Below are 15,527 nucleotides of genomic sequence, written 5' to 3'. Positions count from 1 at the left end.
GCGCCGGCCAAACCAACGCCGCTAATGTTAGCGGCGTTTGTGAAATAAAAACGCCGCAAAAAATCAAGATCTATAGCGGTATTTTTATATACAAACCCCACAAAAGGTTGAGATCTATAGCGGCGTTTTTTGAACAAACACCGCAAAAGGTCAGATCTATAGCGGCGATTTTGTATATAAACGCCGCAAAAGGTCAGATCTGTAGCAGCGTTTTTTGAACAAACGCCGCAAAAGGTCATATCTATAGCGGCGGTTTTGTATACAAACACCGCAAAAGATCAGATCTGTAGCGCCGTTTTTTGAACAAACGCCACAAAAAGTCATATTTGTAGCGGTATTTTTTGAACAAACGCCACAAAAAGTCATATCTATAGCGGCGGTTTTAATACAAACGCTGCAAAAGGTCAGATCTATAGTGGCATTTTTTTATACAAACGCTGCAAAAGGTTATATTTGTAGTAGCGTTTTTGGAACAAACGTCGCTAATTACCATTCTTTAGCTAAGAGTAATTGATATTTTGCATATTGCATTTATGCTCTACATCACCTAAATTTAATATTAAGCAACTTTATATAAAAAACAACAACCATAAATTTTAATAACAAAATAAATTAAAATTTATAAACATTAAAATTAAATGTAATGTAGTTTGACATTGTTCTCTAGAATTTAGTATAGGTTATTTCACTTTCAATTAAAAAAAATATTATTCACTAGAACTTAGTCTTCATTACTCTAGTTCACCAAGAAGACTCCTTGCGCGTTTCAATGCTTCACTTGAAACAGATAACGACCTTCCACCTACAGTATGAAAATTGAGAATTAGTGAATTTCAGTTCTCATCTCATCCATTGTTTTGTCAACATCATCTATATTCCTGTAAAGAATCCAAACTTCCAAGCATTTAAACATACAAGCTTCATTGAATAAAATCTTTTCTCAAAAATAAATTAGAACCATAATCGAACTGCACTCAAGTGTATGACGTGGATATGTTCAATTTTTCCAAGATTTCTTTTTATTTGGAGGTCCTTAGATCATATCCATATATCTATATCCAAACATGTCTAAGTTGAAGCACACAAACAAATATATTGAGTTATTGACTGCTAATAGAACTCGACTTTAGAAAATACTTTGTTGACACTTGCTTATTACTTCTTGAAACAGTTTCTATTCAAAACTGATAAAACTTTTGAGCTCTTGAGAGAACATAAAAATGATTGAATTGAAAACAACATATTATCACATCATTAACAATCATTTATTTTAGAAGTTACAATTTACATAAAATCAATTAATTAAGTGTTGGCTAGAATTTACCTCATTTTTGGGCCTTTATATACTCTTTTCCATGGAAAGCTCCACATACCCTAAGTGTTACTCACACATCCCATCCACTGCTAATACCTTCCACTTGTAACGCTCACAAAGCAAGTTCAGAGCAGCAGAGCTGCACATTCTGATTTCATCACTACAATCGTTGAACCACTAATTAAGCCAATAAATGGTTCAAAATTAGAATGTCATGAATTAGAAACCTCATCTTTTTAAGCCATAATTGATGATAAACTGAGTTTAAGTTAATTGAGCATAATTACATCACTCACCTCTCCATATTTTGCAAGCCTAATGTTTGATATTAGGTTTGTTGTGCTCAATAGTGAAAAATGCACTTTGGGGTGGAAGTATCCATGTGCAAAGAAAAAAAAAGCAAGAGTAGCCCAAAATTAGAATGGCTCATATAAATACTTTATGATTCAGCAGAAAAAAGTAAGTTCAAACAGAACTGGTACTTACAGGAAAAGTGGTTGGCTTATGTGATGGAAGTTCTCCATTAATAGCAGTATAACTAAAAACAGAAAAGTTCAGAGTCCAACAACTTAAAGGTAATATAGAAAAGTTAAAGGAAATGGATTTATAGAATGATAGAGAGTGTACTTACACGATAAATGCATCCTCTAAGGTGGCAGCTAGTATTCCAACTGTCCCAACTGTCCAGTTCAGAGGAAGAACACTGGAAACATCATATGAACTTTCATATATTATCTAAAGTTTACAAATTATATAATTATTTTACTTGAATAAGTTCTCACCCTGAATGAGGTATGCACCCAAAAGTTGGTTTGAACCCAACACCACCACAAAGGGATGCAGGCATCCGCACGGATCCTACACAAAATCCATAGATGAATTACATTAATCCTTAGAGGATGATACATAAAAATGCTCATGCATTTCTTCTCAAAATATAGGAATGATAGAACTCTTAGTCCTAATGTACTTTTATAGTATTAATGAAGTAAACAAATATTGTGATAATAGTATCACCTGAAAACCTGATGAATTCTACATGCTTCTTCCCTGATGGAGGTAATAGTATCTACTCAAACTTATGATGAAGCTATCTTAATGCTAAATATGTTCTTTCAGAACATTGTATGTAACATTATTCAAAAATATTGTGTGGTTTTCATTTTTTTTAGTAAAGGACAATATTTTACCTTCACTATCCACACCAAGAGCAACAGGGCATAACCTTGAAGATACAACTACAGCAGATCCACTCGAAGAACCACCAATAATTTTGTTGGGATCATAGGGATTTCTAATAGGCCTGCAGCAATCACAAAATATACATACTACCAACTTTAATATCTTTTAAGGGAAAGATCTTAGACAAGATGAAGGAAATGTTAAATTTAGTGACATTGGTTAACTGTATATTAATTTGTAATTAAGACAACGCGGATGATTAATCTGTAACCGTGACACCATACCCTAGTAAATGTTCTGTTAATTCTAGCCAATGTCATATCATTACAATATTTGCACATAAGATATCTAAAGCATACTCTGGCACATGTTAAAAGGGTTCTTACTCCTCAGTACAACATATTGCCAAACATAAAAAAATAAAAATAGTTCAAAGAGACAATGTATGCCGAAGTTAAGTTTACTCCGTACTGCAAAAAATAAGTGTGTGAGTGTGTGTATTTGAGACATAAATTCCACCATTTACCAGCCATGTTGTCTCGTTCTGAAAGGTTGGCTTAATATCCAAATTCCCAGGCCGAACGAATTGTTGAACTAGAGCCATCTTCTCAGAAAGTTGTTCATCCTGCTTTACATCATCTTTGAGTGAAGCAAAAACACGGGTAAATAACTTTGTCATAACATACTTCTCCAATCCTTGTATTTAGAAGAAAAAAAATGTGAATCCATCAATGCCAGATAATTTTTTTCCGTTTTTACTAATAAAAAACAAATTACCCAAATATAAGAAAGGTAAGTAATTTAATGCATTAAACATATGCAAGTAAAATGGGTATAGGGAGACTTACTTCACCAGCTCTTCCTCAGAGCATCCTGCCCAAAGTGGATGAGCTCAAAAAACATCTTCCATGTTGGCAAAGAAAGCCTGTACGACCGCACTATCCCTTTTGGGATCAGGAGCATTGTTCGAGAACGAAACTATGAAACTGTAATATGACGACACAAAGGCAACTCAAAAGTTAAAACCTAGAAATGATATCCTAAAATGAAACAACGCAACTCAATCCTTATGAAATTATGTTGATTTGGCAATTAATTAAGAAAAACAACATTCACATCGGGAAATATACTTAAATTTGACGAAATCAACTAATAAAAATAAATCATCGACCGAATATATAATCATTAGTCCCATTTGGGATCAAATCACATCAAGAGAGCAGAAAAGAAGCTTACTCAGAACGAGAACTAGGGCGTGCATAAATGATTTATGGTTTTGTTTGGTTGAAACAAACTAATCTGGAAAATGTTTCTTTCGGAATCTAGTTTTCCCCACTGAAAAACCATATTAGAACGATGTACCCTTTCTCCCCCTCTTTGCTTGTGTTTTGTACGAAATAGGAGATTTGAAAAATGAACTGCCTGCAATTTATGGGTTTCCTTTGTTTTCACGGCATTTTTAGCGGCGTTTGTAAAAAATGCCACTAAAGACGAGTCTATAATGGCATTTTTATAAAAACGCCACTAATGTACGAGTCTATAGCGGCGTTTGTACAAAAATGCCACTAAAGTACGAGTCTATAGCATTGTTTGTTTAAAAACGCCACTAAAGTACGAGTCTATAGCATTGTTTGTTTAAAAACGCCACTAAAGTACCAGTTTTTAGCGGTGTTTGTATAAAAACGCCACTAAAGTACGAGTATATAGCGGCGTTTATATAAAAACGCCACTAAAGTATGAGTCTATAGTGGCGTTTGTAAAAACGCCACTAAAGTACGAGTATAGCGGCGTTTGTATAAAAACGCCGCTAAAGTTACCATTTTGTGGCGTTTGAAATGTAAACGCCACTATATGTTTAAATTAGTGGTGTTTACTCTTAAAACGCCGCTAAAAACGCCGTTGTAGAACATTTTTGCTGTAGTGCAGAGCCAGATTATCGTGAAGAAGCCAGGTCCCAACCAAAACTGCATGGTGGTTTCACAGGGGAAACAGTACGAAAAATCAAAGGGTGGCTTCGTGCTCCACAACTGCACCATCTCCGATGACAAGGACTACATTCCGGTGAAGAACATTAACAATGCACACCTCAATAGACCATGGCAGGCACTTACCACTGTCATAATAATCCAGGCCAATATCGACGACATCATCATACCAGAAAGGTACATTACGATGCATCCAGGCTTAGGAGAGACTACTTCCTACTTCGTGGAGTTCGGGAATCGGGGACTTGGATCTAAAACCGACGGCAGGGTGAAATGGGCAGAAATCAAGCAATTGGATTTGAACCCGGCCAAGACATTCTCCCCTGGTCCCTTACTCCAATCCAATACTTGGATTCCAAATACCGATGTTCCTTGCTCTTCCGATTGGATCCCTAGACTATAAACTAGGATAATGAACCTCTTGTTGCAATAGATTTCATTGCCAATATCTCCAAGAAGCTTAATGATTTGCTTTCTTCTTGCAAATCTCATCTGGATCGGTCGTCGACATTGGTAGGAGACTTGCAAGGTGTTATAGCCAAATCATTCCCCAAATCTCAATATCACGGATCCTAAGATCAGAATTTAGGGGGACCAACCGATGTTGTACCTGGGAAAGACAATTATTTTTAGGTCATTGATATTTTTGAAATTATACAATTAAACCTTTATTCCTCTCAAAATTCATTGATTTAATTATTTTTAAGATATTTTCTATGAAAAATGTCATTGGCAAAACTTACCTATTATTGCTTCAAAGAAGCCAAAAGGCAAGAACAAACACTGATTACCCATATTTTTCTATATAAAGACATATCCTTTAGTGACATTGATTCAAGATCACGATCACAACACCACATCAGGTCCATTATAGAATCTGGCACGACAAACACCCACTAACATGATATCCCTACAAGTTTTTATAAACTATTCAGTCTAGCAAGTTCAAGCACTACTTCTTGTTTTTCTCCCTCAATACTAAAATCGAATTTCTTTGCATACTCCCAAGCTCGATTTACTTTCATTAAAATTACTTTCTTCTTACTACTAAAATTCAAATTCGAGCGAGAGATGAAATTCGCATCCAACTCCAGTGCTTTGTAAGCCTTACTTGATTGTTTCTTAATGGCTCGACCACGTTTCTTTCTTTTAACTGATGGTAAAACCATGTCTAAATATTTACCATATAACTATAGTCCACATATCCACATTGTAATACCTTAATTTAGTTTGAAAATTAAAGAGGGAATAAAATGTAAGGACCAAACTTATAATTATACCATTTTTTGAAAATTAAAAAAGGAACAAAGTGTAAGGACGAAACCTGCAATTGTACATATTGTAATTTGGGTCTTTAAAAGCCAATCCAAAAGCAGAAAGTTGGTCCCCCGTTTTGTAAACCAGAAAGAAAGCAAATAATAGAAAAGCTGGTTCTCTCCTTCACGTTTTTTTTTTCTTTCTTTCGTGTTTTTTCTTTTTTTTAAAGCATCAATACGTCAATGTGGTGAGGGTGTTAGCCTTGGTCGTGGTTCTGCGTCGCCTGTGGTGAGTCATCGTTTACTCGGTTTAGTATAGCATGCCGACCACCATGGATGGTGGTCGGAGGGATGAACGATGCCCACATAGGGCATGGTGTTGATGTTGACTTAGATTTCAAGGTGGAATTTGTTTTAAAGGATGATGGGTACATTCAGGTATGAAGTCTTCATTTATTTGTTTTTGTTTTCGGTTCTAGTATTTTTGCATATCAATTGAACCTATGGTGTGAGCTTCTGAGCTTGAGTTCATCGAAAACAAATGTATGGCTAGTAGATGGTGGCTCTAATGTGGCAAGTTATAGTAGGGGTTATAGTGGGTGTGAGAGCAGATTGTATGGATTTGAAGAGTTTTAACGAGTTCATCTTCAATTGTAAACTAGTTGATCAACCGAGAAGAAGTTCACGCAAGAAGAGAAGTAGATTAGATAGGTTTATTGTTGATGAACAGTGGTTTTTGGAACTAAGAACATTGTGCAAGTTGTTCTTAGAGCCGTATCTGATCATGCTTCGGTGCTTCTGTCCAATGGGGTGATTGACCCTTTAAGTTCATCTATGGGTGGCTTAAAAAAAGGAGTGCAGAACACTACTTATCGAAGTGCTTCAAAGTGGTGTGGGGAACAAATTGTGGATTGATTTAACGTCAATAAGGGGTTCGATTCATGGTTTCGTTCAGTGGGTTATTGAAGTTGATGAATTAGATTCTGATTTTAATATAAATTAGAAGTTGAAGTCAACAAAGATTTATCTTAGGAATAGAGGCATGAAGCTGGAGGGGATAGTCTGATCTTGCTGTTGGTATGGCTTGATTAGGAGGACTTAATCTACCTATTTGTGAATGTAAATTCATTGTATTTTTTTGAGGATATTTGGTTATTGGTGGGGGTTAACTGAAGGGAAGTGGGCAATGTTTCAAGCCTTATTAAGTTCAACTTATCCATTGATTTATCTGGAAGCTACGAAGTATATGGTTAATTTCAATTGAGGCAGAGATTTAATGCTTTTGGCTGGTTTATAATGTTGTGGTCTTTAATGAGAAATCAAGTAAAGACCTTGAGCTTATTCAAAGCTCCGAACTTTGGTTTGAATAAAAGCATTAAAGGTTGTTGCGTGGGTAGTGTGACCATGATCGAAAATGCAGATCCTGGTGGGATTATTTGCACTGATGGTGGTACGATTAGACTGTATTTTTTGTATCTGCTCATGGAATGGATCTAAATCAGGCTAAGGTCATTGCTATAAATCAGCTTTGGAATTGTATATGGAGGCAAGTGGGTGGGCATGGCGTCTTGGTTAGCGGAGATTAAGTCTTGGTTGGCCCTAATTTGGATTGAAGTTCTAATATCATGTCCTTGATTTTTGTGGTATGCTTGTTGGAAATAGATGCTTTGACAATTCTAATACTATGTCCTTGATTTTTGTGGTCTGCTTGTGGGATTGAAGTTATAATATTATGTCCTTGGGTTTTTTGGTCTGTTTGGTTGGCGAAAGATGGATGTAGAGCGAATCAGTCTTTAAGGTTTGCTTGTAATATGTCTCGTTTAAGTACTATTTATCTCTCTGTGTAATATTGAGTTGTTTTGTAGGTGTTGCAATTTGACAGATTAGTGCTGAAGTAGTATCGTACTGTTGGCATTAATTTCTTTGTGCGGTTGTAAGCTCTGCTTCCCCTGGCTGTAAGTATTCTTTTCCTCCATTTAGGATAGAGAGGATTTTAATGAGGATTACAATTTAGGTAAATTTTATTTTATAATAAAAAGTTTCTTACTGATAAAAAAATTACTAAGCTTTAGTGGGCTTTCTAGCTCATCTTGTTAAATTTAGTAGTGTTTTAGTCATTTTAGCACTTAAACTTTAAACTTAGACCTAAAAGATAATTTTAAGATGGTTAAATGACCTGCCATAGATTCAAGTCTAAACAACTGTCCAAAATTTGAGATGATTTAGACACAAATATTAAAGTCAAAAAATGTGCTTGGACAAGAGATATGAACCCATTTAACATATGGGTTGAATTTATATTATATTATATTATATTATATTATATTATATTATATTATTATATTATATTATATTATATTATATTATATTATATTATATTATATTATATTATATATATATATATTATATTATATTATATTATATTATATTATATTATATTATTATATTATATATATTTATATATATTATATTATATTATATTATATTATATTATATTATATATATTATATTATATTATATTATTTTCTTTTAAATATCATATTTTAAGGAGTTGTTGTTGTTTGAGATATGTGATCAAAATGGTTTCTGCAGAGATGGTTTTTGCTTGGTTATGGTAGGGATTAACATATTGTTTTACGGTTTTTTGTTGCCAGATTTATTTGTAAGTGCCATTTAACTTACATAATCATGAAGGAGAACTTTAATTGCATGTTATGTTCGTTTTCCCTTTTGCCAATTGTGCCTTCGTTTATCATTTTTGAACCTGCTTCATTTTTATTTATCATCAAGTCCTTTGATTGTGGAATTATACTTCTTTAGGTATAACTGAAGTACCATGTCTGTTTGGTTGACATACACCCTTTAATTGAAAAGAACAGTTTTTCTGGAAGCCCAAGTTAATGGACTTCTTTTACCGACTGAAAAATAGAATGGTGAAAACTCAAGTGCTGAAAATAAGATTTTATTGAGATCTTATATTGACAAATTGAGATGGAAATACTAGATAGTTAAAAAGAATGAATATAAGATTAATGTAGTTAATTGATGAAAATAACCCAATAAATTGGGGATGTTTAATTACTTAAACATTTTTATTAATGAAAATATTTTAATTAGTAATCGCGAAAACAAAAGCAAATTCTCTCTTTTGTACTTAAGTATCACCAGTAAGTTAGGTGTACTATGCTAGCAATAATGGAGGAAATGTAATGACTATATTTAGTTGCACTCTTTCTCTATAATATTAGCAATTAATATTTGAAATTGATATTCCAGAAATACGAAATGAATAAGAGTGGGATGGATTTGTCAAGGGTAAGCGGCGAATATCGAAATGGAGTCAAAACTTTTCTAAATTTAGCTTTTGTGAATGCAAGTGAAGAGAATATGATTCTTTTCCCTTGTAAGAATTTTGCAAACATTAATTGATACATGTGTGAAGTTGTCTACGAGAACTAATTGTTTTTGGCTTTGTTCGGGGCTATAGAAAATGGGTATTTCATGGAGAGTTTACATCTCATAGATCTTCTTCCATGAGTTATTCAACTTATCCTTCTAATTCTCACCATGGATCTGTTAGAGAAGATTACATGGAAGGTATGTTGTGAGATACATTTAATATGCACAATCATCATCAATATGTTAGAGAAAATGATTATGACAATGATGTTAATGATTTCACTGAGATGGGAAGAAGTGGATGTGTTGAAGAGCCAAATGGAGAAGCGGCAAAGTTTTACAAGTTGCTTAATGAAATGAATGAACAACCTTATAAGGGATCAAAATATTCAAAGCTCTCTTTTTGTATTCGTCTTTTCCACTTAAGATGCTTGGGAAGGTGGACTAGTAACTCTTTCACGCAATTATTAGTTTCTAGGAGAAATGTTTCATTTTGCAAAAATCCCTCAATCATGCAAAGATGTGAAGAAAATGATAAAATATTTGGGTCTTGGTTATGAGAAAATTCATAGTTGTCCAAATAATTGTATGTTGTATTGGGGTGATCGAAAAAAATAAAGAGTCTTGTCATGTATGCTGAAAATCTCGATGGATGACTAGGGACGCAGAAAATGTGAGTGAGGATGAAGTTGAAGCAAAATCAAGAAAGAAATCGGTAAAGATTATGTGATATTTTCCTCTAATACCTAGGCTTCAAAGACTTTTTATGTCCTCCAAGACTGTTGAGTCTATGAGGTGGCATCATGATGGAAGAACCAATGAAAGATTATTATGGCATCCTGCAGATTGTTTAGCTTTGAAGTCATTTGACAACAAGTTTCCAAGTTTTAAGAGAGATCCTCAAAATGTCAGGCTCGGTCTTGCAACTGATGGGTTTAATCCTTTCAAAATCATTAGTACTTCGTATAATACTTTGCTTATTATACTTGTTCCATACAATTTGCCTCCATGGATTTGCATGAAACAATCATCTTTTATCTTATCCATGATAATCTCTGGCGAGAAAGGTCCCGGAAATGATATTGATATTTATATGCAACCCTCTTATTGAAGAGTTGAAACAGTTATGAGAAGGGGTCGAAACATATGATGTGTTGAAGAATGAGAACTTTAATTTACGTGCAACTTTATTATGGATAATTAATGACTTCCACACATATGCAAATTTATCTGGTTGGAGTACCAAAGGTCGTTATGCTTGTCCTTGTTGTGCTACACAAACATGTTCGAAATGGTTGTTTAATGGAAATGAGTTCTCTTATATGGGACATCGTCGGTGGTTAGCTGAAAATCATAGATTTAGAATTCAAATGAATATGTTTGATGGTACTGAAGAGTTTCGAAAAGCTCCTGAACAAACAACCGGGTCTGATATCTTATCCATGTTGAAACATATCAAGTTTACTTATGGAAAGATATCAAGTTTACTTATGGAAAGATTAATCAACCACCGAATACACGTTCAAAGAAAAAGGCAAAACAGGTGTATGATTGTGATGTTGACCAACGGAGTGATGATGAATCTGATGAAGAGGATGATCCAAATGAGGTAGATTTGTGGAAAATGAGGAGTATTTTCTTCAAGTTGCCTTGATGTAATCACATTGAGAAGAATGTTTGTGAGTAATCGGGACCACATTGTCGACAGAAAATCTAAAGATAATATAAAGAGTCGACTTGACTTAGTCAACATGAATTTGGAAATTGACTTGAAGCTATGATGCAGATGATACAAAAGATCACCCTCAGAGTCCACTATTTTAGTTCTTATTTGAGATATATGGTTTGTTCATTCTAGTTAACAATATTGAACTGCATTATATATTACGTTAATATAAACTTTGATTTATTATAATGGATTTAAAGTTGGTTGTTATGGAATTAAAGTTTGTTGTTATGGCTGTCATGCTTATTGGATAATGTTACAGGTTAAAAATTAAAATTTGGGTAACAAAATAGCAGAAACCACCGTTTGCAAAATCTGTGTTAATTAGCGGCGTTTGTATAACAAATGCCACTAAATACATAATTAATACCATCATTTTAGAAAACAAACGCCACTAAAGTTTTAGATCATTTGCGGCGTTTATACAAAAAAGCCATTATAGACATAATCAATAACGGCGTTTTAATTTACAAACGCCGCTATATGTCATGACCTTTACCGACGTTTTTGGAAACAAACGCAACTATATGTCATAACATTTAGCTTCGGTTTTTACAAACACCACAAAAGAGAAAGATATATAGTGGTGTTTTTCAACAACGTCGCTCAATATCATAACCTTTAGTGGCGTTTATGGAAACAACGTTGCTAAAACTTGTAACCTTTAGCGGTATTTATAGACGAAATGCGACGCTACCTTTTGCTGCGTTGGCTTTAGAGGCGCATTTGGCGTCGTTTTTTTCCGCCATAAATGTTTTTAGCGGCGCTTATAAACGCCACTATATGATTGAAAAAACACCGCTATAAATTTTATATTTATTAATTTTTTATCCTTATAAATCATATTATGATTCAAAATCAATATTTTTAAGTTAAATATAAATTAGTCCTCAAACTTTTCAAAATTTACAATTTAGTATCTAATTGACATTTCATTCCTATATTATTTATTAAAGTTGTTTATGATATTTTTAAAGTTTAAATTTACAAATTAGCCATTGTTTTATTTTTGTGTAGCTGTATAATAATCTTTGAACTTTCAGTAAACTTTAACCCTTCACTTTTTTTAAGATGTATGATTAAGTAATGAATAATTATTTCATCTTTAAATGTAATTGTGATTTTAGGTCAAATAAGTTAATAAAGCAAGTTTAATGAAGGAATCTATAAATAATTAAAAAAATCAAGTATCGTATGCACGTGAATTGTTAAATTATAGTAAAATCAAATTAATGTTTAATTATAAAATAATTAATTATAAGATAAATAGATTTCTAAGAGTAATTATTTTTTTTTGTTGCTCTATTGGTTCCTAGGCTTCACTCTGATTAATCTGGATCTACCTGTATCGCACACCTGATTTTAGTGAGTGAGTCTCTTAGCGAAGATTTTCTACATACATAAGGACTGAAACCCGAAACTTTGCTTAAAACTATCAAGCTGCTTACCACTTAAACCAACTCGATTGATTAAGGGTAATTACCATTACTTCTAAAGAAGAATGATTGTTTGTTCGATCATATGATTATATTTTGGTTTGATGTTATCTGAATCACTTTATTAAATTATTATGAAAATTATTCAAATATAAATATTATAAAAAAAATATAAAAGTATTACTGCAATAGTTAAATTTTCAACACCTTCAACTAATGATTAGCTCCGCAGGTGTCTGTACCAAAGAAATGGAGTCCTGAACTATTTTAGTGATCTTCTTCAAGTGTAAATAGGGCATTAGAAATGCATATTATTCAAGCAACAACAAAAGTTTAATAAGCAGCTCAAACCAGCTGCAATAAATCTTCTTTTTCATTTCTTTCTTCTGCTCTTTTTTAGATTCAAGAGAAAGGGAGGAAAAAGAAGTTTTATTTATTGTTCTTCCCAGGGTTCTAAAAGGTAAGGAAAAAAGCTGTTTAAGAATGGCGAACAACGCTCTTTTTGTAGTTGTTTTACGCCATGGCCATGATTTTCGCCATGGGTTTTTATGCGACGGGTAAACGTCGACTTCTAATAAGGCGGTGCAGTTCGTTTACCGGCCAACGGATTTCAAAGAGACGTGTGAAAAGAGCCTTGAATCGTCCAACTAGAGCGACTCCATAAGGGCCGGGTTCCAGGCGACGATAACAGAGATAAATAAGATGTTGGCGGATTCAAAGACACTCCAGGATTTGGAAAAGGAAGAAGGGACCAAGGATGCTCTAAGTGTTTGCAAGGAGGTATTGGGTTACGCCATTGACGACCTCAGCAAGATCGATGATATCCTCTTGCGCATCCAGGTGTGGCTGAGTGGCGCCCTTACCAGCCAACAGACTTGTATAGAGTCGTTCGAGGAGAAAGACGGTGAGGCCGTCGAGAAGATGAAAAATATCTTGAAAACGTCATAGGAATTAAACAAAAATGCCCTCGGTGTGATGGCAGGAATAACCTCCATTTCTAAAGACCTCAACATCCCAAGCATCGATAAGATCACCACCTCGTGCGCCATTTCAAGGCGTCTTTTATAATTGCCATTTCAACGGATACCAAGACACCTTGTGCGCCAATAAGGAAATACAGTTCTTCCGTGACTATATCATCACTGGTTCCATAGACTTCATCTTCGGCGACTCCAGGGTTGTGTTCCAGAACTGCCAAATGATCGTGAGGAAACCAAGTCCCAACCAAAACTGCATGGTGATCTCACGGGGGAAACAGTAAGAAAAATCAAAGGGAGGCTTCGTGCTCCACAACTGCACATCTCTGGTGACAAGGACTACATTCCGGTGAAGAACATTAACAAGGCGTACCTCAATAGACCATGGTAGGAACTTGGTACTGTCATAATAATCCAGACCAATATCGACGACATCATCACACTAGAAGGGTACATTGCGATACATCCCGGCTTGGGAGAGACTACTTCCTACTTCGTGGAGTTCGGGAATTGGGGACATGGATCTAAAACTGACGGTAGGGTGAAATGGGCAGGAATCAAGCAAATGGATTTGAACACGGCCAAGATTTTCGCCCCTGGTCCTTCCCTCCAATCCAATACTTGGATTCCAAATACCGGTGTTCCTTGCACTTCCGACTGGATCCCTGGACTATAAACTAGGATAATGAACCTCTTGTTGCAATAGATTTCATCTCTAAAGCTGCATTCCATTGCCAACATCTCCAAGAAGCTTAATGATTTGCTTTCTTATTGCAAATATCATCTGGATCGGTCGTCGACATTGGTAGGAGACTTGCAAGGTGTTATAGTCAAATCATACCCCAAATCTCGATAGCCCGGATCCTAAGATCAGAATTTAGGGGGACCAACCTATGTTGTACCTGGGAAGGACAATTATTTTTAGGTCACTGATATTTTTGAAATTATTCAATTAAACCTTTATTCCTCTCAAAATTCATTGATTTAATTATTTTTAAGATCCTTTCTATGACAAATGCCATTAGCAGAACTTACCCATTATTGCTTCAAAGAAGCGAAAAGGCAAGAACACACATTGATTACCCATATTTTTCTATATTAAGACAGATCCTTTAGTGACATTGATTCAAGATCACGATCACATTTCCAAACCAGGTCCATTGTAGAATTCGACACGAGAAACACCCACTAACAAGATATCCATACAAGTTTTTATAAACTATTCAGTCTAGCAAGTTCAAGCATTCCTCTTATTTTTCTCCCTCAATACTAAAATCAAATTTCTTTGCATACTCCCAAGCTCGATTTACTTTCTTTAAAATTACTTTCTTCTTATTACTAAAATTCAAATTCCAGAGAGATATGAAATTCACGTCCAACTCCAGTGCCTTGTAAGCCTTACTTGATTGTTTCTTAATAGCTCGGCCACGTTTCTCTCTTTTAACCGATTTTCGTCCAACTATAGTCCACATGTCCACATTGTCGCAACCGGTTTCCGTCCGGGTACGAATTTTTACTTGGTGAGAAAAATTATGTGAATAAATGATTTTTATTGAAATTTTTTGGGAGTCGCCATCGGCCTTTTGGGTCAGGTAGGTCGAATACCTAAAAATCATCATTTAAAAGAGTTTTTAAGAAAACATCAGTTAAAAGATAAACTGGTCTGCGTATAACCAAAATTTTTTTCTTTTTAGGAATTAAAAGGGATTCGTGGTCGGTTACGTTTAGGGAAGGATTAGCACTCCTATAACGCCAAAAATTGATACTTATTAATTATAAATTGTCTCTATTATTAGAAATTTAAAAATTCAAAAATATATTTAATTCATAATTATGTTATTTCAAATTTATTAATATAATTTTAAAAAATATCAGAAAAGGAATTCTAGGTGCTTTAATACAACTCTTTTCTTAATATTAAAAAATAAATAAATATTAATAAAACATCTATCTAAAAAAAGATTAATATATATTTTATAAAAGTAGGACATTTATTTATTTAAAAATATCAGAAAATGAACATCCAGTTATTTTAAGACTGTCCTTTCTTAATATTGAAAAATAAATATTAAAATATGATTAAAATAATTTATAAAATATATATATTTTTTAAGAAGGATAATTGTTTATTTTAAATATACCAAAATTGGACATCTAGTTGCTTTAAGACTGCTCTTTCTTAGTATTTTAAAAATAAATAAACATCATTATCAAATATTTATGAATATATAAAATATTAAATTAAATATAT

At 33.9% G+C, this 15,527-nt stretch overlaps 1 long non-coding RNA gene across 1 annotated transcript; it reads right to left on the bottom strand.

Moving 5' to 3' along the window:
* Positions 1-1,784: 1,784 nt before the first annotated feature.
* Positions 1,785-2,545, bottom strand: LOC120191934. The gene is made up of 4 exons (XR_005522742.1): positions 2,506-2,545; positions 2,098-2,173; positions 1,947-2,018; positions 1,785-1,853 (listed from the first exon to the last, which is right to left on the bottom strand). It is a non-coding gene; the product is annotated as an uncharacterized LOC120191934 (long non-coding RNA).
* Between the last annotated feature and the right edge of the window lie 12,982 nt (positions 2,546-15,527).

Source organism: Hibiscus syriacus, unplaced genomic scaffold (genome assembly GCF_006381635.1).
Source record: "Hibiscus syriacus cultivar Baekdansim isolate YM2019G1 unplaced genomic scaffold, ASM638163v2 tig00004198_pilon, whole genome shotgun sequence".
Lineage (NCBI taxonomy): Eukaryota > Viridiplantae > Streptophyta > Magnoliopsida > Malvales > Malvaceae > Hibiscus > Hibiscus syriacus.
This window is presented reverse-complemented; position numbering and strand designations above follow the sequence as displayed.